Raw genomic sequence first — 17,833 nt, 5'->3', positions numbered from 1 at the left:
TGCATATAATACAAAGTCAGCCAAACAATCTAAAATAGATCTGATAGTGACCTCTCAGGTGGATAGATATATCTAGAGGTCTTGTTCTGTCAAAGTTTTGCTTTATGAAGAACATGAATTACCATGTCCGGGAGTGTTGCTAGGGAGTACAAGGTCCAAAGGATACAAGCTCCAAAGCTTTCTTGTAAGAAATGTGATTTGGTCAAGGTCACTTTCACAGTCATACAAAGCTAAGATTGGATTCCCAAATCTAATGCTCTAACCAGATTTTGCAAAGTTTGAAATTATTTTACTGGAACTATAGGGCATTTTGTGTTCCTTTAGTCTCAAGAGGCTTTTGAATAAGGAATAAACATATATATTAAAACTCTCTTTAGGATCATTAGGTGATTCTTTTTTTTAAGCAAATAAGGCAATCAATGATCAGTTTTACAAGGAGAAAAAAAATGAAACTTCAAAGCAACTTCCCAATTTGCACAGGTGTTCAAATTACACAACTATGATTCTTGGAATCGAGGACAGCGGATGGAGTTTATGAAAAGGGCTAGCATGAATGTGTGATTGAGTAACTAGTATAAGACTCAGAACTGGCCTATCAGGAAAACGAATCCACCTCCTTCCCATAGTTAGAATATAAACCAAGTGAACTTACACAGAATATAATATCCGGCACTTGGAAAATTGCCCTGGGGGAGACTGCAATGTCAAAGAATTTCATTTCTCCTCTCCCTGTCCCAAATTATTTGTGAAAACTTGAAGTAATGCCACCTATCATTTTTTTGACAGGCACACACTGTCATGCATTCATTCATTTATACCATTCACTGTTTTCCATTTGAATTCTGTTCAATTTCCTTCTCTAGTTCCTGACTGAAGCTTCCTTCAAGAAGGGAACATGTATTTATTTTACTTAATAGATGTATCAACAGGCACATTTTCATGGATCATTGAAGGAGACTATTTGGAACAGTCTCTCAGATGACATAAAGCATGGATGGCACTGAGCCCTGCACACAACAATGACCACAGAACTTTAGTACATTAACATTTAAAGGCAGGAAAGGTACCATGGAATGCTCAACATAGCAGCTGGGGGTAGAGGATGAGAAAAATCCAACTCTTCCACTTGGGGTCACAGTCTGGACTAGGGAGGTCATCATGGCAGATGAGTCCTGGCCATAGCTTGAGAGTCTAACCCTCTCACTTTTCCAGGTAAAGGAACTGATGCTGAGGAAGGTCCGGGAACTTCCACTAAATATCAGAAGTAAGATTGAATCTATATCCTCTGACACTTTTTCTGTTTCTATTTCTCTCTCTCTCTCTCCCTCTCCCCACCCCCTTCTCTGTCTCCTTTTCTCTCTTTCTGTCTCATACACACACACACACACACACACACACACACACACACTGCCTTCCTGATCACACACAAACACACATAACCTTTAATGCTAGAAGGAACCTTACAGACCATTTAGCTCAATCCATTTTATAGATAAGGAAACTGAGATCCAGAGTGCTTGTCCAAGATCATCGAGGTAATAGAAAAGCGAGATTTAAACCTAGGTTCTGTCTGTATGATCATGAGCAAACTGCTTCTCTAGACCTGAGTTTCTTCCACCATTAAATGAGGTCTTTTCCAGCTCTAATGGATATTACGATTCTCTTAGTCCAAATCCCTCTCTCTTTTTAACTGTCCCTTGCTGCCTCTTAAAAAGAGGGTCCTGATCCTAATTCTGTGCAATCTGAATGTATTTGTCTTCCCCAATATAGTCTTTCTCCAATATAGAATGGGTATTAGATGGAAGGAAAATGTGGTAACTCTCAACAGCCAATTTAAAAGGCTTTTCAGTATGGGCCAGATGAAAAGTCCATTTTCCCATGTTTTCTCTGATTGTGGCTGATGGTCGTTGACATTTCAAAAGAAGCAGATTTCTTTCCCCCTTATATTTTCTATTTCCTCTGGCACCATAGGTAAATGACTCAATGGTTTGTCCTCATAATGATAAAACCCTGGAAATGAAGAAAGCCTCTGTTGGAAAAATACAATCTCATTGCTTGAAAAATAAGGAATAGAAGTGTCCATCTTGTCTTAATCATGACTTTCTATAATGCTTTGCTGAAATCCAAGTATAATATGTGTGACAGGACCAATATCTACCAGAATTCTATACTTTGTCTCCCCCACACTCTACGCTAACACCAGTCAGGCTACATTTTCCTTAAAACAAAGCCAAGAATTGATTAGCTTTGTGGGGGGAAAAGGTTCAAACTATGTTTAAAGTAGCTTCATCGTAGCTTCTGGCTGTGTTGATATGGTCTCCTATTCACCTAGGAGCAGAAAAAGTCTGACCCATGGTGGAGGAAGGTGTCATTGTGGTTCAGAATGGGTGGATGTCTAAAGACTCCATGAGTCACCATAGCCTGCTGAACCTACCTGCTTTTTCATGTGGGAACAAGACTCTTCCCTAAACCCCATTTGTAGAAACTAAGTGAGACCTGTAGCCTTGTTTCATATCCTTGCTATGATAGGCTAAGTAAACCTTTAATAACAAAGAGTGCCTCATTCCTATATGTAACCAGAACTAATAGGGTGCTGGCATCAGGCCCACCTCTAACTGTATGTAGGTGTATTCCTGATCTACCCATCTAAAAACCTTGTCAAAAAATGGAAAATAGGTTAATACTTCTTGCTCTTATTTCATACTGTTTCTTGAGATCATCCTCCAAAGCGCTAACAAAGTATATCTTTTATATGTTTTAAATTTTGCCAAGAATTGAAGTCAAACTCCACAAGTTTGAAACGTTGGTCTTCTCTTCTTTAAAAATTGTGGCAATAGATCCGGGGAGCCAAGATGGCGGAGTAGAAAGACGCACATATACATAGCTCCGAACCCACAACCCACAGAATGGCTAGAGGGGACCAACTCACGGTGAATTCTGCACCTAGAGGCCACGGAATATTGGAGCGAGGGAGATTTCTGTTCCGGAGAGACCTGCAAACCTCTCGCGGGGGGTCCTTCGCGCTGTGGACTGGGCGCCGGGACTGGGAGCTGAGTGCAGCCCTGCAGCGGCCGCGACACCGTGAGGAAAAGATCTGAGTGGGCTACGGGGACGGGATCTCCAGCGGCGGCACAAGCCCCCCCACCCACAGGTGACGAGGGTCGGTGAGAGAGTCTCTTTGGCAGGTCGAGAGGGGAGTGGGGTGCCCCCATGGCTCGGGCCCCCCCGGGAGATAGAAGCTGAGAGGCGGCTGCAGACAGGGGCTCCCCAAGCGGGCGAGAGCCTGGATCCATTGTGGAAGGTCTGTGCATAAACCCCCTGAGGGAACTGTACCTGAGAGGCGGCCCTGCCCCAACCTGACCACCTGAACTTAATCTCACACTGAATAGCAGCCCTGCCCCCGCCAAAAGCCCTAAGGCGGGAAGCAGCATTTGAATCTCAGTCCCCAAAGGCTGGCTGGGAGGACCAGGAGGCGAGGTGGGTGTGAGGAGAATATTCAGAGGTCAAGCCACTGGCTGGGGAGAATGCCCAGAAAAGGGAAAAGAAATAAAACTATTGAAGGTTACTTTCTCGGAGAAAAGACACTTCCTCCCTTCCTTTCTGAGGAGGAAGAACAATGCTTATCATCAGGCAAAGACACAGAAATCAAGGATTCTGTGCCCCAGCCCACCCAATGGGCTCAGGCCATGGAAGAGCTCAAAAAGAATTTTGAAAGTCAAGTTGGAGAGGTGGAGGAAAAACTGGGAAGAGAAATGAGAGAGATGAAAGAGAAGCATGAAAAGCAGATCAGCTCCCTGCTAAAGGAGAACCAAAAAAAAAATGTTGAAGAAATTAACACCTTGAAAACTAGCCTAACTCAATTGGCAAAAGAGGTTCAAAAGACCAATGAGGAGAAGAATGCTTTCAAAAGCAGAATTAGCCAAATGGGAAAGGAGATTCAAAAGCTCACTGAAGAAAATAGAGCTTTCAAAACTGGAATGGCACAGATGGACGCTAAGGACTTTATGAGAAAGACAGATATCACAGAACATAGTGAGAAGATTCGAAAAATGGAAGATAATGTGAAATATCTTATTGGAAAAACAACTGACCTGGAAAATAGATCAGGAGAGACAATGTAAAAATTCTGGGACTACCTGAAAACCATGATCAAAAGAAGAGCCTAGACATCATCTTCCATGAAATTATCAAGGAAAACTGCCCTGAGATTCTAGAACCAGAGGGCAAAATAAATATTCAAGGAATCCACAGAACACCGCCTGAAAGAGATCCAAAAAGAGAAACTCCTAGGAACATTGTGGCCAAATTCCAGAATTCCCAGGTCAAGGAGAAAATATTGCAAGCAGCTAGAAAGAAACAATTCAAGTATTGTGGAAATACAATCAGGATAACACAAGATCTAGCAGCCTCTACATTAAGGGATCGAAGGGAATGGAATAGGATATTCCAGAAGTCAAAGGAACTAGGACTAAAACCAAGAATCACCTACCCAGCAAAACTGAGTATAATACTTCAGGAGAAAAAATGGTCTTTCAATGAAATAGAGGATTTTCAAATTTTCTTGATGAAAAGATCAGAGCTGAAAAGAAAATTTGACTTTCTAACACAAGAATGAAGAGAACCATGAAAAGGTGAACAGCAAAGAGAAGTCATAAGGGACTTACTAAAGTTGAACTGTTTACATTCCTACATGGAAAGACAATATATGTAACTCTTGAAACATTGCAATATCTGGGTACTGGGTGGGAGTACATACATACACATGCACACATGCACACGCACATAGAGACAGAGTGCACAGAGTGAATTGAAGAGGATGGGATCATATCTTAAAAAAAAAATGAAATCAAGCAGTGAGAGAGAAATATTGGGAGGACAAAGGGAGAAGTTGAATGGGGCAAATTATCTCTCATAAAAGAGGCAAGCAAAAGACTTATTAGTGGAGGGATAAAGAGGGGAGGCAAGAGAAAAACATGAGGTCTACTCTCATCACATTCCACGAAAGGAAAGAATAAAATACACACTCATTTTGATAGGAAAACCTATCTCATAATACAAGAGAGTGGGGGACAGGGGCACAAGCAGGGTGGGGGGGAGGATGGAGGGGAGGGCATGGGGAGGAGAATGCAATCTGAGGTCGACACTCATGGGGAGGGAAAGGATCAAAAGAGAATAGAAGTAATGGGGGACAGGATAGGATGGAGGGAAATATAGTTAGTCCTATACAACACAACTAGTATGGAAATCATTTGCAAAACTACACAGATTTGGCCTATATTGAATTGCTTGCCTTCCAAGGGGAAGGGGTGGGGAGGGAGGGAGCTAAAGAAGTTGGAACTCAAAGTGTTAGGATCAAATGTAATGTTCTTACCACTGGGAAATAAGAAATACAGGTTAAGGGGTTAAGAAAGCTATCTGGCCCTACAGGACAAAAGAGAAGACGGAGACAAGGGCAGGGAGGGAGGATAGAGGAGAGAGCAGATTGGTCACAGGGGCAATTAGAATGCTTGGGTTTGGGGGGGGGAGGGGGAAAAAAGGGGAGAAAATTTGTAACCCAAAATTGTGTGAAAATAAATGTTAAAAGTTAAATAAAAATAAATAAATAAATAAAATAAAAATTGTGGCCATACTTATCCATGTATTGTCCTGTGAGACCTTTCCTGTTTTCTATGACTTGTTTCATGATCATTGATGCTCTGTGGATTGGTTCAACAATTTTGGAAAATAATTTGAAATTATGTCAAAAAAGTCATTAATCTGTCTATATCCTTTGACCTAGTGCTACCTACCACAGCTCTGCTGTTGATTGTCCTTTGTATTCAGAGGAGACTAAAACGACATTATGATGTTGGGGTCAAGGTACAGTGTCTTTGACTGTGACTGACCAGACCAATATGAGCTTGGAAGGCTCTACCACCAGTCTGGCACAGATAGTCTGAACATTTGGGACGAAGATGTCTCTAGATTTGCATATCTCACATTACTTTTGGGCTATGGCAATTTTGCTTTGTTCATAGAGTACAGTGCCTTCTTTGATGTAGGCATGCCATATTGGGTCAGCATCTCCCATATCTCACAATCAATACTAAAGTTCTTCAGAGATCTTGAGTGTCCTTGTATCACTTCTTCTGACTTACAGGTGAGCACTTTCCCTGAGTTCTCCATACAATAATCTTTTAGATAAACTTATATTTGTCATTTAGAAAATGTGGCCAGCCCACTGGAATTGTCCTTTTTGTAGTAGAGCTTAAATAGATAATAAATACTTGCCAGTTTAATTTAAGAGAGTGTAATGCTAATGAGATTAAAGATCTTTCCCACCCATTAATGAGCCTGTCCATTAAGGGAAGGTTGATTTGGGGAAGCCCATACCTTTTGTTAATTTCTCAAGGACTGGTTCTCAAAGGTTGTGATGCCCTCTGGCTCTAAAAATGCATAAATACTCTGAGATGAGGTTTTACTTTGGGGCTTACTGGTTGGAAGTGTTTGGCCAGATGAGACTCTGGGCAGCCACTAAAGAGCACCCCCCTACTTTGAAAACCCAGATGCTGGTGATTCTCTCTCTGGTAACAACGTATCAGACAATTATCTGTCTGTTTATCTGTCAGTCAGTTGGAAGCCCTGTCTGTTGGTTGATCTTTGTTTCTCTGTATTTTCTCTGAAGTTCAAGGTGCTGACTTTGTACCCTGAACTAAGTGAATGTAAGACCAAGTAAAGCAAAATATTTTTATTTATTTATTTTTTATTTTTATTTTTTTTTATTTTATTTTTTTATTTTTTTTTATTTTTTTTTTAATGTTTAACAATCACTGCCATACAATTGCGATTTTATCCCTCCCCACCCACCCCCCACTACCTCCCTCCCTCCCCACGACTGCATACAATTCTGTATAGATTCTACATATACTTTCCTATTGAGTATATTTTCACTATAGTCATGCTATGTAGTCAGACTAAGATAAATGAAAGAATCCATATAACAAATCAGAACATGATACACAAACAGATACACATACACAAACATGATCTGCTACATTATGTGAGTGACTTCCATATTTCTCTCTCTGAGTGTGGAAGGCATTTTGCCTTGAGGTCCACCATTGGGATTTTTTTTTTTTTCAGAAGTTCTTGTGTTATTACAAAAATCTAAGTCTACCAGAAAAAACTCTCACACACTGTGGTTGTTGCTGTGCATAAAGTTCTCCTGGTTCTGCTCCTTTCACTCAGCATCAGGTCATATAAGTCCTTCCAGGCCTCTCTGAAGTCTTCTTGTTCATCATTTCTTATGGCACAATAGTACTCCATTACATTCATATACCATAATTTATTCAGCCATTCCCCAATTGATGGACATCCCCCCTGACTTCCAGTTTTTGGCAACTACATAGAGTGCTGCTATAAATATTTTTGTACATGTGGGACCCTTTCCCATTTTTATGATCTCTTGGGGATATAGTCCTAGTAGCGATATTGCTGGGTCAAAGGGTATGCACATTTTTGTAGCCCTTTGGGCATAGTTCCAAATTGCTCTCCAGAATGGTTGGATGCGCTCACAGCTCCACCAACAATGAATTAGTGTTCCAACTCTCCCACATCCTCTCCAGCATTTATCATTTTCTTGTTCTGTCATGTTTGCCAATCTTATAGGTGTGATGTGGTACCTCAGAGTTGTTTTGATTTGCATCTCTCTAACCAATAGTGATTTAGAGCATTTTTTCATATGATTATAGATAGCTTTAATTTCTTCCTCTGACAATTGCCTGTTCATATCCTTTGACCATTTATCAATTGGGGAATGACTTGTATGATTATACATTTGGGTCAGTTCTCTATATATTCTAGAAATGAGGCCTTTATCCCCGAGCTTAGCTGTAAAAATTTTTTCCCAATTTACTACATCCCTCCGGATTTTGGTTGCATTGGGTTTGGTTGTGCAAAAACTTCTCAGTTTAATGTAATCAAAGTTATCCATTTTGCATTTCATAATGCATTTTATCTCTCCTTTAGTAAAGAATTCTTCCCTTCTCCATAGATCTGATAAATACACTATTCCTTGCTTCTCCAGTTTATTCATGGTATCAATCTTTATACCTAAATCATGTACCCATTTGGACTTTATTCTTGTGTACGGTGTCAGGTATGGGTCTATAAAGCAAAATATTTTACTGTTTTTGTTTTACTAAAAGTGCCTCTGATTGAACAATGTGATTAAAAGTCTTCCCCACACGTTGATGGACCTGCTGGTGCTGGTACTTCCATCTCTGATAACTATGATCAGACAGTTGGACCTTTCTGTTGAATTGTAATGTATGTATTGATTATGGTCAGACAGAGGAAGCAATGTCTGTTGATCTTTGATTTCTCTGTATTTTCTATGAAGTTCAGGGTGCTGACATTTTCCCCTGAACTAACTGAATGATACATGTGCTTGATTAAAGTGATTGTTGATCCCTTAAAAATTGCTTTCCTTTTAGAGATGCAGATGTAAGAACCTGTACAGCAGGCCCTCCTGTGAATGTTGGGGTGCTTGTTTTTACAGAGAGGACCTCAGTGTCTGGTACCTTATCCTGCCAGGTGATCTTCAGAATTTTCCTAAGTTCAATTTTCTGTCATGGTGCTGGTACAGAGGTCCAGGTTTTACAAGCGTATAACCATGAGGTCAGCACAACAACTCTGTAGACCTTCAATTTGGTAGTCAGTAGCTTCTCTCTCACACTTTCCCTCAGAGTCTCCCAAACACTGAGACAGTTCTGGCAATGCATGTGTCAATCCTATCATCTATGTGTAGGTTGCTAGAAAATACACTGCCAAGGTAAGTGAACTTATCCACAGCATTCAAAATTTTGCCATTTGCTGTAACCTATGGTGCCACGTATGGATAGCATGGTGCTGGCTGGTGGAGAACCTCTGTTTTCTTGGTGTTAATGTCAGGCCAAAATTAGCACAAACTACAGAAAATCGATCCATTCTTTGTTGCGTCTCAGTTTCAGAGGCTGTAATGACTACACAATCATATACAAACAAAAAATTTTCCACTAATTATCCTTCCATATTAGTCTTGGCATGTAGCCTTTTCAAGTAAAATAGTTTATTGTCAGGGTAATAAATTGATGCTGTTTACTTCCTTGCGAAGGTGTCTGACAACATTGTGGTAGACATCGAGCTTTTTTAAAATAAACACAGTATTTTAGTGTTTCTAATTACATGTAAAGACAAATTTTAACATTCATTTGAAAATTTTGAGTCACAAATTTTCTGCCTCCCCCTCTCACTTCCCCCTTCTTTAAGATGATAAGCAATTTGATATAGGTTATATATGTGCAATCATGTAAAATATATTTCCATATTTGTCATATTGTGAAAGAAGAAACAGACCAAAAATATGCCACAAAAAAAATAAAGTGAAAATGCTATGCTTCAATCTACATTCACACTCCATCAATTCTTTCTCTGGATGTGAATAGCAATTATCCTTGGGAGACCTCCAAAATTGTCTTAGATCATTGTATTTCTGAGAAGACCTAAGTCATTCATAGTCGATCATTGTAAAATGTTGCTGTTACTATGTACAATGTTCTCCTGATTCTGCTCACTTCACTCAGCATCAGTTCATGTAAGTCTTTCCACATTTTTCTGAAATCTGCCTGCTTCTCATTTCTTATAGCACAATAGTATTTCATTACATTCACATATCCCAAATTGTTCAGCCATTCCTCAGTTGATGGATGACCCCTCAATTTCTAGTTCTTTGCTACCACAAAGAGTGATGCTAAAAATATTTTTGTACATGTAGGTCTTCCTCCTGATCCTCTTTTTCTTTATCTCTTTAGATTACAGACCTAGTAGTAGTATCGCTGGATCAAAGGGTATGCACAATTTATTTGCCCTTTGTAATTTGTCTCCAAATTGCTTTCCAGAATGGTTGGATCAATTCACAGCTCCACCAACAGTGCATTAGTGTTCCAATTTCCCCACATCCTTGCCAACATTTATCATTTTTCCTTTTATGTCATATTAACCAATCTGATAGTGTGAGGTGGCACCTCAAAGTTGTTTTAATTTGAATTTCTCTAATCGATAGTGATTTAGAGCATTTTTATATGACTATAGATTTGATTTCTTTATACAAAAACTGACTGTTCATATCCTTTGACCACTTATCAACTTGTATTCTTATAAATTTGCCTTAGTTCTTTATATATTTGAGAAATGAGAACTTTATCAAAGACACTTGCTACAAAGATTGTTTCTCAGCTTTCAGCTTTCCTGCTAATATTGGTTGCATTGGTTTCATTTGTGCAAAACCTTCTTAATTTGATGTAATCAAAATGATCCATTTTACATTTTGTAATACTCTCTCTTTTTTGGTCATCAATTCTTCTGTCCATATATCTGATAGGTAAACTATTCCTTGCTCTTCTAATTTGCTTATGATATCAGTCTTTATGTCTAAATCACATGCCCATTTTGACTTTATCATGGTATATGATATCATGCTAAAAAACTTGGGAGCAAGCATGAAGCCCTGCTTCACTTCACTGGTGACTGGGAAAGTGTAAGAGAATCACCTTTTATTCAGAATCTGTGTAAGTATGCCATTGTGAAATGGACATACAACACTGATGACCTTCTTTGGGCAACCAAATTTTTCCGTTATCTCCCACAAGCCCTCGTGAGTGACAATATCAAAGGCCTTGGCCAAATTGATGAATATTGTATACAGAACTCTGTTCTGTTCCTTGCAGTTCTGCTGGAGTTGTTAGGCAGCAAACACTATGTTGACTGTTCCTCAGATATTTCTGAAGCCACACTGACTCTTGGGTAGATGACCATCTTCCACATAAAGGATCAGTTTATTAAAGAGGACTGTGGTAAGAATTTTGCTAGTAATAACTAAGACAGAGAGATTGTCATAGGACAACCTGTTTCTTTCCTTTATAGAGATGGACAATGGAGTTATACTTAATCTCTTGCCATATAACCCAAAAGACTTCAGTCAGCTTCTATATGAGAAGTGGACTCCCTGCCTTGTAGATCTCTGCTGGGATGGAATCAGCACCAGGTGCTTTGCTACATGAGAAGAGCCTAATTGTATTTAAAACCTCTTCTTTAGTTGGAAGTTTATCTAGAGAGGGATTGACTTCATTCTCAAGGTATACAGTCAATGGCTTCAACATTGGTTGATGATGTTTCTGTTGAGAACACTATGGAAGTCTTCAGATCTCCAGGGTCATGTGGCTCCATCAGTGCTGAGTCATTGAGATGCACCAAAGCTTTTTGGTCCATAAACAGCCTTCAAGGTATCATAAAGGTGTTTTGGATCATTATTATCAGTGTAAAACTGAATTTCATCGACCTTCTTTCTGAGCCAAGAATTCTGAATTTCTCTAGGCTTGCCTTGTACTTGTACTTATGAAGACCTTACTTTCACCACCTCTTTTCCTTTAACATGCAGCTTAGGCATCATTTTCTGCATGAAGTCTCTCATGATTTTTCCAAATGCTAATGCCCTCCTCCTCAAAATACTTTGCATTTCACTATTTCATATATACATATATATATGTTTGTATTAACTTTATTCCATATAACAAGACACACATATGTATGCATATATATACATATATGTATCTACATGTCCATCCATCCTTGTCTCTGCCATTGATTGGAATGTTGTTTTTCCTGTTTGTCCTTTGTTATCGAAGGTGACTGAACCAAATGCGGTCACAAAAAGTCAGACATGACTGAGTAACAAGACTGGAATGTGAGAAAGTCAGCTCTTTGGAGGTAATGATAATTTCATTCTCTGTACTTGTAACCTCAGTGCTTGGCACAGTGCCCAGCCAATAGTGAGCCCTCATTAAATGGCTATTGATTGCTTAATTGATGATATATACACAAATATTATAGCAGCACTTTTTGTAGTAACAAAGAACTGGAAATAATTTGTTGCCTATTGGCAAGGGGATGGTTGAATAAATTGTAGTTTACAATACAATATATTTTATAAAGATTTATAATGCAATATTTTTGCATTACAAGAAGTGACCAATATAAAGAATTCAAAGAAACTTGAGAAGAATTATATGAACTGATACAGACCAGACCAGACCAGACCAGACCACACCAGAGCAATTTACACAAAAAAGTGACTGAAGAAGGTTAAGCATGCTTCTTTTCTCTTTGGCTGAGAGGTGGTAGCACAGGCATGCAGAATGAGGCATATGTTTACACACATAACCAAATATATTTATTTATTTTACTTGGCTATACTTATTGATTTATTATTTATTATTGACACCTTTTGTTTTTGGGTGAAGGGGAGAAAATCATTATAAAACACATATAGTAAAAAAGAAACATTATTAATAAAACAATTTTTGAAAAGATTATTGACTCAACAATCACACCTGCAGATTCTTTAGTACTGTGGGTGGGTTGTATTTCTTCTTGGTGTGGTGACTTGGACTCATTGAAGTGAGCTATAAGTCCAATTACTCTCTTCAGACTTAGCCTGGGTTTTAATTATCTGTTGAGCATTTTTGTTCTAGTGTTTCCACTTCATAGATTATTTTCTTTGATAAAAAGATGTGGTCAGAGCTCATTTGGTTCATGCTCCACCTGAAGCATGAATTTTTTGCATGTATGGTACAGAGGATAGAATATCAGGCTTGGAGTCAGGAAGATTCCTCTTTATGAATTCAAATCTGGTCTCAGACACTTACCAATTGTGTGACCTTGGGCAAGTCACTTGACTCTGTTTGCTTCAGTTTCCTCATCTGTCCAAGAAGGGGGAGGAGGAAATGGCAAATCATTCCAGCATCTTTGCCAAGAAAACTCAAAACAGGGTCATGAAGAGTTGGACACAACCGAATATGACTGAATCACAAAAACAAAAGGCTAAGTAAATGATCATTCGGTTTCTGCATAAGGACCTATTACCTTATGAAGCAGATTATTTATTGTATTTTGGAGGTAGCTCTAATTATTAGAATTTGATAAACTGAAATCTGCCACCTAATAACTGACATCCGGACAGCTATGTGGTACAGTAGATAAAATGTTGGCCTTGGAATCAGGAGGACCTGAGTTCATATCCTGCTTCAGATACTTATTAGCTGTTTGATTCTAGGCAAGTCACTTAACCCCGCTTGCCTCAGTTTCCTCTCTGTAAAAAAATGAACTGGAGAAGAAAATGGCCTATCATTGCAGTATCTTTACAAAGAAAACTCCCAGTGGGGTCATGAAGAGTCAGACAAAACTGAACAACAATGAAAACAAAACTGATATCCATTGAACCTCATTCCATCTTCTGGGGCCAAGCAGAATAAGTCTAATCTTTCTACCAAAGACAATGCTTCATTTGTTGGACTACAGCAGTCACAACTCCCTTAAGTCTTCAGGTCTTCAGGCATTTAATCATCTTCAATGTCTTCAATACCAGACAATAATAACTTTACATTAGACAGTTTGAAGGTCCTTGACCAGGCTAGTCATCCCATTCTGGATTTTCTCTGCTTTGTCAATGTCCTTCCTAAGATGTGTTATTGAGACAAAGTGACCAAGTCAATGGAGTATCAACATTTCCCTCATTTTAGGAGTGATGTTTTTGTCAATGAAATCTAAGTTTACATTATCTTTTGGGCTGCAGCATCACACTGTTAAGGATAATTAAATTTTCTGCCTACCAAGCCCCTGCTCTACTAAATGTCTTCTGCTCACATCTTTCCCATTCCATACTTGTGCACTTGATTTCTTGAGTCCAAGTGTAGGACTTTACATTTATGCCGTTCAATCATTTTCAGTTGTGTCTAACTCTTCATGACCTCATTTGGGATTTTCTTGGCAGAGATATTGAAGAGGTTTGCCATTTCCTTCTCCAGCTCATTTTACAGATGAGGAAACTGGTAAATAGGGTTAAGTGACTTGCCCAGGGTCACACAGCTAGTAAATGTCTGAGGCCAGATTGAAAATCAGGAAGATTCATCTTCTGGACTCCAGGCCTGGTGCTCTATCCACTGTGCCACTTAGCTGCTCAATTCACACACACACACACACACACACACACACACACACACACGCACACACACATACACAATTATTATTTTACTAGACTCAGTTTGTAATTCTAGCATTTTGATCTCTTATTAGAATTCTAATCTAAATCTAGAATGTTTGCTATCCTTCTCAGCTTTATATTATCTGAAAACCTGATAAGAATGCTATGTTTTTGTAAAAGTCACTGATGTAAATATTGAATGGAACAGTTCCAACCCTGTGGTGCTCTTCTACAGATTTCCTTATAGGTTGACATCAAATCATCAATCACCTAACAGTATTTCAACCTAGTTTTCTAATCAGTCCCAAATTAATTTAATTGAAGTATTATTCAGTTCATATTCAAACACTTTACTAAAATGGAGGTATAATCAGTCTATAGCATTTTCTTGATTTTATCCATCAAGTCAAGTGTTTTGAATTTTTTTTGGGTGGAATCTGTGACTTTATTGGGCACCGAGGTATAAAATATAGAATATTATAGAATCCCCTGGGTCACTGAGAAGTTAAAGTGACTTGCCAAGTATCCCAGAGTCAATATGTGTCACAGGTGGTTCTTGAACTAAGGACTTCTGATCCTTAGGTCACCTCTTGTCCCACTAACACAAGCTGCTTCCCTCCATCAGAAAAAGAAGTTAGTTTGTATTGCTTTGCCAAACTTTGTGAATCCATGTTGGTGCATAAAAGTATTCACAAGTCAATCCTTAAATAATACACCCTATTGTTTTGTTTTTCAGGAATTTATGCCATGTTAGTGGCAGCTAGGTGATACAGTGGATATAGCACTGGACTTTAAGCCAGAAAGATCCAAGTTCAAATTTGACCTCAGACACTTAGTGGTTGTATAACCCTGGGTAAGTCATTCAACTTCTGTATGCCTCTGTCTCTTCAACTGTTCAATTGAGATTGTAATAGCACTTACCCTCCAGATTTGTTGTGAGGATCAAATGAGATGATATTTCTAAAGTACTTAGCATAGTATCCAGCACACAGTAGGTGCTTTGCTTGTTAAATAAAAAAGTTGATTGATCCTGTAATTTAGAGAAATCATGGGGGAGAGTGTTTTGCAATAGAAAGTGTGCTGTATTTAAAAATAAGAGTCTTCAATTTGAGTAATGACTTTGCTGCCTGTGTGACCTTGGGCAGCTCATTTAACATTTCTGGGTTTCAGATTTCTCATCTACCAAATGGGTGGGCAGGACTGAGTACCTTCTAATTTCCTTTCTACATCTGCCATTCCCTGAACATAGAGCGGTAAGTACTCACCAAATGTTTATTATTTTCTTTTAGTCCCAGAGGTGGAATTGGATTAGACAGGAAAGAAACCTGGCAGTCTCCAAAACATTTTTTAAAAACTCAATGATTATTTGTTAAGCATTTATTAATCACTCGCTATATACCAAATATTGTGCCAAGTGCTGGGGACTCGGATCGAAAATTAAGTCACTGAACAATTACTATTGGGAAAAGTCTTTTAAAGGGAGGGGCTACTCATCTTCTCAGAGTAGTTTAGATTTAGGCCTACCTTGAAGCAAAAAGACAAGGTCATTAAATGACTCTGGATGTCACTTTAAATAACTGTGGTCCTATGTTTCTTTAGCTTCATTACATGAACAACTCTTTTATATGGATAACTTGTTTTGTGGATCATCTGAAATAGATTTTTTTTTTTTTACAATCCCAAACTCCCCATGCAGGGAGCTCCTTTGTTCATACTTTGACTTCCTAACCCGCACTTGCTCAGGCTATACAAATTAACTACAATAATAAAAACTTAAGTAAAACATGAGTAGGGATGTTATAATTAGTTCCCCTCAGCTCCTTCCCAAATTCTGTCAAATACTCAAAAATCAAATCCAACATATGGGTTGTTTTAGATAAGCTTTTCTTTGCTCTTCTTAATATAGACTAGGGGTGATGAACCTGTAGCTTCAAGGCCACATGTGGCCCTCTAGGTTCTCAAGTGCGGCCCTTTGACTGAATCCAAACTTCACAGAACAAATCTCCTTAATAAAAGGATTTGTTGTGTGAAACTTGACTCAGTCAAAAGGCTGCACCCAAGGACCTAGAAGGCCACATGTGGTCTTGAGGCCTCAGTTTCCTCACCCCTGGTATAGACCAATGCAAGTTGGCTGTATTCCCTTGCCTTTATAAGGCCATCATTTATAATTCTAAGGGTTGTGGGAAGCGCAAGAAATAATTTTTTTTAAATGCCTGCTAATTTGTGAGACCTGGGCTGGTGGGTTGAGTCATTAATACAGATTATTCCATAAGCATTCTCTGTGTGTCTTATATTTGGATGAGTCTAGAAAAACAATCTAATTTCCCTGTACTGTTACCTCCTTCATTCTCCTTTGGTCTTTTCTAGAAGAGGTTAGAGTTTCCTGGGAAGGGCCTGCCAGAGCCAGAGAAAACCTGCTCTGGGTAGTTATGGAAAAGCGACATTCTTTGTGGGACAACCAGGACACAACTGATTATATAATTTAAAACTGGAGAACAAGCCGAAGAATTTCCATGACCTAGACCAGGGCCTCAGCCTTGTCATCCTTTGTGTGACCAAGGCTTTATGTCCATTCAGACACACATTCTTAAGATGCCGTCTCTGGGTAGCTTCAATGAAAGTCTGTCCTGTTGAATTTTCTATTGTACTTCAAGCATGGGGGGACAGGATTGTTGAAGTTGAATGTCTCTATATATCAACCATGTGTAAACATGAAGAAATAGTCCCTCATCTGCCACTGCAAGTGTTGGACAGAGCACAGGGCATAGCTAATGATGGCTAATACTGCTTGTTTTCTCTCATTATGCCTTGTCAATCCCTGCAAAGACAACCTGGCATCCAGAGGTGCTGTATTTGGGCACTTACCAAGATTTCCAGCTGTTACATTATTAGCTTTTAAAATATTTTTTCAGAGTTGATATTATAATAACAATAAGACCATGTTTCCTGGTCTTTCACTCTCTTCTCACTTGGTTAAGCTTAAGTTCTCTCTCTGTATAGTTGATGCCTCCTTGTGGATGTTTCCAATTTTCCTTTTGAATCAACTCTTAAATAATTCTGTATTTTTTTTTTTTGAGACTGGAAATATTCTTTAATTGGTGTGGGTAAGTGCTGATGAGAAAAAGTGTCATCCAATAAAGATGGGTACCTGCTCTATAGCTAATAAATAGGTGACTTGCCCAGGGTCACACAGAGGCACTACATGAATGTAGGCCTCCCTGATTCTGAGGCTTCTATAAGGTCCACAACAAGGAAAAAAAGATTGAAATTCACAAAGATGCCATCACATCAGGATTTTATTAAAATAGTGGCCAAAGACTGGAGGAAAGGATGATCATAATACATGCTGTCCTGGCATGGAGGTAGGGAGGAGATGGAAAGAAAATCTGAAATTCAAACTTTCGTGGAAGTGAATGTTGAAAACTGAAAATAAATAAATTTATATGAAAAAAATTATTAAACAAAAAAAAATAGTGACCAAGATGTAATATGGTGGTGACAAACTCAAATAGAAATAGGGATTACTAAACCATACATAAGGATCCCTGCATATCTCATATCGACTTAGAAGTCACACATTTATGTATATTAATTTTTTTTTTACTACATCACTGCATTAAAATCATATGGGAACCACATTTTAATCTGGTTCAAGACTTACTCAGGAGTGTTCCAGGCTGCATGTTCCAGGCTGACACCTCTAGTGTAGTGCACACAGAGCTGGCCTCAGTGGTCCCTACAACAATGAAATCAGTGGTTCTGTTAAAAAAAGAGATT

Source organism: Notamacropus eugenii, chromosome 7 (assembly GCF_028372415.1).
Source record: "Notamacropus eugenii isolate mMacEug1 chromosome 7, mMacEug1.pri_v2, whole genome shotgun sequence".
Lineage (NCBI taxonomy): Eukaryota > Metazoa > Chordata > Mammalia > Diprotodontia > Macropodidae > Notamacropus > Notamacropus eugenii.
Note: the sequence above shows the minus strand (reverse complement) of the source record.